Source organism: Aotus nancymaae, unplaced genomic scaffold (genome assembly GCF_030222135.1).
Source record: "Aotus nancymaae isolate 86718 unplaced genomic scaffold, 86718_ANA_hifiasm-v0.15.2.pri h1tg000011l, whole genome shotgun sequence".
Taxonomy (NCBI): Eukaryota; Metazoa; Chordata; class Mammalia; order Primates; family Aotidae; genus Aotus; species Aotus nancymaae.
The window spans coordinates 33,073,875-33,081,341 of record NW_026988422.1 but is presented as its reverse complement, the minus strand read 5'-3'; the positions used below and the strand labels follow the sequence as shown (position 1 = coordinate 33,081,341).

The 7,467-nt window shown below is 34.4% G+C and overlaps 1 pseudogene; it reads right to left on the bottom strand.

Moving 5' to 3' along the window:
- Nucleotides 1–2,580: 2,580 nt before the first annotated feature.
- On the bottom strand, nt 2,581–3,461 carry LOC105714476 (cyclin-C-like; annotated as a pseudogene).
- Between the last annotated feature and the right edge of the window lie 4,006 nt (nt 3,462–7,467).

Here is a 7,467-nt window from a genome sequence, read left to right as displayed (position 1 = left end):
GCTGGCAAACGAAAGGCTTTCTCCACTTGTACTTCTCATTTGGCAGTTGTCACCTTGTTTTATGGCTCTATCATGATGATGTATGTTAGTCCTAGATCAGGACACCCAGTAAAAATGCAAAAAATCATTACCTTGTTTTATTCTGTGATAACACCTCTCTGCAATCCTCTAATATATAGTCTCAGGAACAAAGAGATGAAAGATTCTCTAAAGAAAATCTTCAGGACTGGAAAATGTGTTAATAAAATATAAATAAGATAATTTCCATTTATCAAATATAACTTTAATTAGACCTGAATATTTGTCTACAAATTCATTGTTTTATTTAAGAACTGCTATAATAATGACTCATTAACATCTTAAACACCACTCACCACAATTTGCAATACTGTGGTCTTATTTAAGAAGAATGTTTCAACAATGAATTAGAGTTTGTGTTGAAATGAATAAAATATGTAAAATTCTATGTCTAAGCTAGTCAGAACCTCTATATGTAATTCAACTTTTTAAAAAGAATACAGATACCCTTTTTATATTATTGAGCTAAAGTAATTGATAATACATGCAACAGATAATATAGACTGCTCTCACAATTAACACTGTAATCCAGTAATTGTGCAGTAGGAGATACTGGCTGAAAAAAAGCCAAGGTTTAAGAAGCCCAGCTTGTCAAACTGTAGCAAGTGGTCCTTACATTATGGAAATAAACTAATAACCTTAGTTTGATATTTAGTGTTTTTTCAGAGAATACACAAAACTAGAATTAGGAATTTAAAGCAGACTAGTTACCCGGAATATAATACAGATAAGACCTAAACAAAAAGGTGAGCATTACTCAGGATACAGCTTGCTTTGTTGTAAACCCAGTTTAAACACAGGTTTTGATATCATAATTAGTTTAGCATTAATACTGTGTGACCTATTTGAGTACTGCTGGGCAGTACTAAAATAAAATTCTTAAAATCCATTTTATAAATATTTGACTAACATATTGCTTTGATTTTGATTTTTGTTTTGTTCTATAGCCATTTTTTTAAATACAAATTTCAAAAACATAATGAAAAGGAATCGCAATATGAAATGTAATTTACAGAATTTCAATTTGTAAGCCTTCATAGTGCAGTTAGTTTTTGTGTCATAAAGAACCTGAGTTGAGAATATTTTATGGATTTGAAAGGCAGGATTTATGTGAGTTTTGGGGAAAAGAGTGGCTGTTTTATTATACTTCACATGTGAAATGTAAATTAAATAGCTAAATACTTGCCAGGAAAACTCTTTTATATAGGAAGAAAATATGAACAATTTAGAACTTCATTCAAACTAACTTCAATGGTGGGCTTTCTTTAAAGTGCTGATAAATTTAACATGAGTTTCACCTGTCCATGCCAGTTTTATCTTTCTTAATTACATGAGAAAAAAAGGGATGGAATTTTTTTTTTTAAGCTGGAGAACTTACTTTTATTCTAGGAAGTCAACATTTAATTTAATAAGCCATTGTCCACAATTGATTTAAAATGTTTAATCCTTCAATTGTACATCAATATCCTATGACTCTGAATTTTATTTATCACTCTCCTTCAAGTCTGAAGAAAATGATTAATTTGCTAAGTTCCACAGACAATACGTCCCACTGACATAACACTTAGTATGATGTCCTACTCTCATATTAGAATTAAGGGCAGCCAGTATCAAACTGGCCTGAAACCTGATTGTGTTCCTGGCTCAGAATACCTGTAGCAAATTTGTAAATCTACACCAAGACACAAAATTAAACTAGGATGTGTATATCTTATAAAAAACTTTTCACAGTAAAAATCAACATTAAAATTTTATCAAATTCCAACATTATGGTTTTTTAATCCAATTAAGCTTTCAAAATGCCTGATTAGCTGTGAATTAATTATAAATAACTTCATGTAGTTTGCCCAGTATTTCAAAATGGTTATGGAATATAGCTTTTAAAATGTCAAAGTATGCTATACATGTTGCACTTTTCTGCTAGGCTGGGCTAGTATCTTCCTTGGCAAGAGCTCAAACTATTGAATAAAATACACTTTTAAATCAATATAAGTACTTGATTAATTTCCCTGAAATTATCAACATCGTTACCAAAATCTTCCAGGATTTTGTAAGATTTGATTCCTTAAATACAGTTTTAAAATTAAATTTATGGAGGGGAAAAAAAACCTCATATACTGACTGCAAATTTTACGTCCCTTTTTGGTCCCTCAATGACCAAAGAGAATTTTAAACAAATTATGCTTCATGTTTCCTGGCTTAATAAAAAGCTACAATTTCTATTATCCAAATTAAGAAATATTATACTAATCAAAAACTATTAATTTTGAAATGTCTATGTATGTCTGTCTGTAAGTCCCCTTAGAACCTTTCCAAACATTTACAATCAAGAGATTTTAATCAATTATGTACTAGAATCATATTAGATAAAGAAAAACTTATTTTGCAAAAATCAAATCACTTTCCAATATGCTCGACAGAAACAAGCTATTCGTTTTCATTTCTGTTCCACTGAAGACATTACTGAAATCTGTCCGATGGTTTATTTCCACGTGGTCCACTATGGAATTCTTCGGAATGTTTTAAGATTGGCTGTAGCTAGAGTTCTCACTTTCATTTGGACCCTGCTCTCCTTCACTGTTTGGAGATGGTTTTGGTTTTGGCATCTTACTAAGAATAGTTGCCATCTCTTTTCTTTCATCGAAATTCTTCCACTTTTCATATAGTTTTCAAATAACCCTGATTATTTCCAAAATATTTTCCATATCCACAGAAAGTTCAGAAAACCATTGCCTGCCATCTTTCTGCTGTACAACACGGGCTACATGTAGGCAAGCTAAAGCTATCATGAAAGGAGGGTACAGTAGGCAAAGATCCATTCTGTAGGTATCATTCACTATCCTCCATGCAAGGGGAAGCAACATGTCTTCTTGGCCCACGTCCTGCACATGCTGGAGCAAAGGACTATAAGGATGATACACTATCAAGCAACAATCCATTAGTTCTAACAGATAGAATTCACATTCTAATATATGATTCATCCTATAAGGAAATTCCTTTGGAAAGGCATATTAAAATCTAGTTTTTAATACAGAAGTAGCAGCAGCTGTCAATCTTGTATTTGAAACGACTCCAAATTCCTCTACTTTGGATGCCAAAAACACACATGTAGGAGCCATTAATACAGGATCTATACTTTTCAGAGAATACCTGGCATAGAATCTCTTGAAATATACCATAGCAGTGGCAATAATTTGTTGTCTTAATTTAAGATGTTCACCTAATGCTTGGATAACATTTGTAAAAAATATTTGTAACTTCCAATATTCTTCTGAGAGAAACTTTAAATCCTTTTGGTGCTCCTTCAACAGATCTTGTTTATCCAAAATCCACTGCAAATAGTAGGAGCTCTGCCAAAAGTTCCCTCCCATGGAACACAGCTTGCCTTGATTTTTAAAAAAAAAAGCACCAGCCGGCGGAGCAGCCCACGGAGCGACCATAAACCCAACCCATCCGGTAACCACACTCCTCGATCAAATCCAGGGATAGAAATTCTTAATAAAATATAATGTCAATTATTATAAACATGTACAGTGCCCGTATTTGTAATTGTCTTCAACTTAATCATTATTCAATTTTATCTTACCAATATTAAATACTATCTCATACTGAGCTGGCTGGCACTTGATAGAAAGAATTGAAAACTATTTGATACAGTAAAAAGCATTTCTATGAGATACAGATATGCCTTTATTGTGACAATATCTCTTCCTTTGTTATAATATCTCACCTATGGCTTCATGGTGAGAAATAGATTTCATTTCATACAACCAGCTAATAAAGGAGGAAAGAACCTCAGGCTTGGCTCACAAATGGATTGTCTGAATATATACTTGGCAAGAAAAAATTTGACTAATGCTACAGCTTAATGCCTCTCAAGGATAGCCATAGACTAACAGTGGAGGAAATCCTCATAAACCAATGATTTGGGAGCAATATACCTAGTTGTCCACTTTGAATGTTAGGAGAAATAGCTTGCTATGCAAGATAAGAATATGTGTAGAATAATGATTGTTGTAGGAAGCTTCACTAAATTTCCAGAAACAAACAACTTCCCAAGACTGAATCCTGGAGAAATTAAAACCCTAAAAGACCAATATTAAGTTCCAAAATAGAAGCAGCAATAAATATCTACCAATCAAAAAACCTAGACCAGCAATAAATATCTACCAATCAAAAAACCTAGACCAGTTTCACAGCCAAATTCTACCAGACATACAAAAAAGAGCTAGTACCAATTCCACTGAAACTATTCCCAAAAATGAGGAGAATGAAATCCTCCCTAACTCATTCTATGAAGCCAGCATCTCTTTGATACCAAAACCTGGCAAGTGAAAGTTTAAAGCTACAAGTGCCTACACCAAAAAAGTAGAAAAATTTAAAATTACCTAGTGATGTATCTTAAAAAACTAAAAAAGCAAAAGCAAACAAATCCAAATTATTAGAAGAAAATAAATAATAAAGATCAGAGTCATAATAAATGAAATTGAAGGAAAGCATACAATATAGAAACTCAACACAGTGAAAAGTTTTTTTTTTTTAAAGATAAACAAAATCAAAAAAACTTTACCTAAGAAAAAAAGAGAAAGACCCAATAAATAAAAGTGAGACATAAAACCAATACTGCAGAAATTAAAAGGATCACTTCCAACCATATGCCAATAAACTGGAAAGTCCAGAAAAAACAAATTATTAGATACATGCAACCTGCCAAGTTTGAGCCATGAAGAAATTCAAAACCTGAACAAACCAATAACAAGTAATGAGATCAAAGCCCTAATAAAAAGTCTCACAGCAAAGAAAGCCCATGACATGATGGCTTCTCTGCTGAATTTTACCAAACATCTATAGAAGAATTAATACCAACCCTACTTAAACTATTCCAAAAAATAGAGTAACAAAGAATACATCCAAATTCATTCTGTTAGGCCAGTATTACCCTGATACAAAACCAGAAAGAGACACATCAACAAAAGAAAACTACAGACTGATATCCTTGATGAACACTAATGTAAAAATTCTCAACAAAATACTAGCAAATGAAATCCAAAATCACTTTAAAAAATTAATTCACCATGATCAAGTGAGTTTTATTCCAGAAATGTTAGGATGGTTCAACATATGTAAATCAATGAATGTGATTTATCACATAAACAAAGTTAAAAACAAAAACTATAGGATCATTTCAATCAATGTTGAAAAACACAACCATAGGATAGGAGAAAATATTTGTAAACTACATATCTGACAAGGGATTAATAACCAGAATATATAAGGAGCTCAAACAACTCTATAGGAAAAGTCTGATCATCCAATTTAAAAATGGACAAAAGATGTTTCTCAAAAAAAAAAAGAGACACATATAAATGGCAAACGGCAAGTGAAAAGGTGCTCAACATCATTGATAATCCGAGAAATGCAAACCAGCACTACAAGAGGAATCACCTAACCCCAGTTAAAATGGCTTATATCCAAAAGACAGGCAGTAAGAAATGCTGGCTAGGGTATGGAGAAAGGGGAACCCACTGTTGATGGGAATGTAAATTAGTACAAACACTATGGAGAACAGTTTGGAGGTTTCTCATAAAAACTAAAACTAGAGGGAGAGAGATCCAAGATGGCTGATCACTAGCAGCTCGGGCACGTAGCTCCCAGTGAAAGCGCAGAGAACGAGAGGACGCCACACTTTCAGACAAATATTTGTTGCTCACGGACCAGGAGATTCCCAGCAGAGGAGTCCCACGTGTCGCCAGGGCGACTCTTGTGGCCGGCGCGGCAGTTTTGCTGGTGCCTTAGCACAGCAGTTCTAGGTGCAGAGTCCGGAGATTCCCGGGCAGAAAAGCACCATCAATCTTAACACCGCTGCTTTGGCCAGCGCAGTGGATTGCTCAGATTTCGGAGCTGGGAATCAAAAGTTGGACGTCCGCTCAGAGACCTAGTTAGAAAGTCGGTAATTACAAAGACGACAGAGGGATAAATATATAATGAAGAGAAGAAACTAGCCTAAAAAGGCAGAGAATACTCAAAATCTGAATGCCTCTCCCTCTACAGGGGATCGCAATTTCTCATCAGTAACAGAACAAGGCTTAATGGAGAACGAGTGTGTTCCAATAACAGCAGCAGGTTTCAAAATGTGGGTGATAAGAAACTTCTGTGAATTAAAAGAACTTGTTCTAACCCAATGCAAAGAAACTAAGAACCTTGAAAAAAGGTTTGATGAAATGTTAATGAGAATGGACAATTTAGAGAGGAATATAAGTGAATTGATGGAGCTGAAAAACACAACACGAGAACTTCACGAAGTATGCACAAGTTTAAACAGTCGAATTGATCAAGCAGAAGAAAGGATATCAGAAGTCGAGGACCAGCTCAGTGAAATGAAACGAGAAGACAAGATTGGAGAAAAAAGGATGAAAAGGAATGAGCAAAGTCTCCAGGAAATATGGGACTATGTGAAAAGACCTAATTTACGTTTGATAGGTGTACCTGAATGTGACAAAGAGAATGAATCCAAGTTGGAAAATACTCTTCAGGATATCATTCAGGAAAACTTTCCCAACCTAGCAAGGCAGGGTAATATTCAACTCCAGGTAATACAGAGAACACCACAAAGATATTCTTCAAGAAGACCAACCCCAAGGCACATAATTGCCAGATTTATTAGGGTTGAAATGAAGAAAATACTGAGGGCAGCCAGAGAGAAAGGTCAGGTTACCCATAAAGGGCAACCTATCAGACTTACAGCAGATCTCTCAGTAGAAACCCTACAAGCCAGAAAAGAGTGGGGACCAATATTTAACATCCTTAAAGAAAAGAACTTTCAACCCAGAATTTCATATCCAGCCAAACTAAGCTTTATGAGCGAAGGAAAAATTAAATCTTTTGTGAACAAACAAGTACTTAGAGACTTCACCACCACCAGGCCTGCTTTACAAGAGCTTCTGAAAGAAGCACTATACATATAAAGGAACAACCAATATCAGCCTTTCCAAAAATATATCAAAAAGCAAAGAGCATTAACACAATGAAAAATGTACATCAACTAATGGGCAAAACAGCCAGCTAGCATCAAATGGCAGTTATTAAACTTATATATATTCTAATTGGATAAAAAGCCAAAACCCATCGGTATGCTGCATCCAGACCCATCTCACATGCAACAATACACAAAGACTCAAAACAAAGAGAAGGAGGAAGATTTGCCATCCAAACAGAGAGTAAAAATAAATAAACAAAAAGCAGAAGATGCAATTCTCGCCTCTGATAAAGCAGACTTTAAAGCAACAAAGATCAAAAGAGGCAAAGAAGGACGTTGCATAATGGCAAAAGGATCAATGTAACAAGAAGAGCTAATGATTCTATAGATCAACCAGACAGAAAATTAACAAG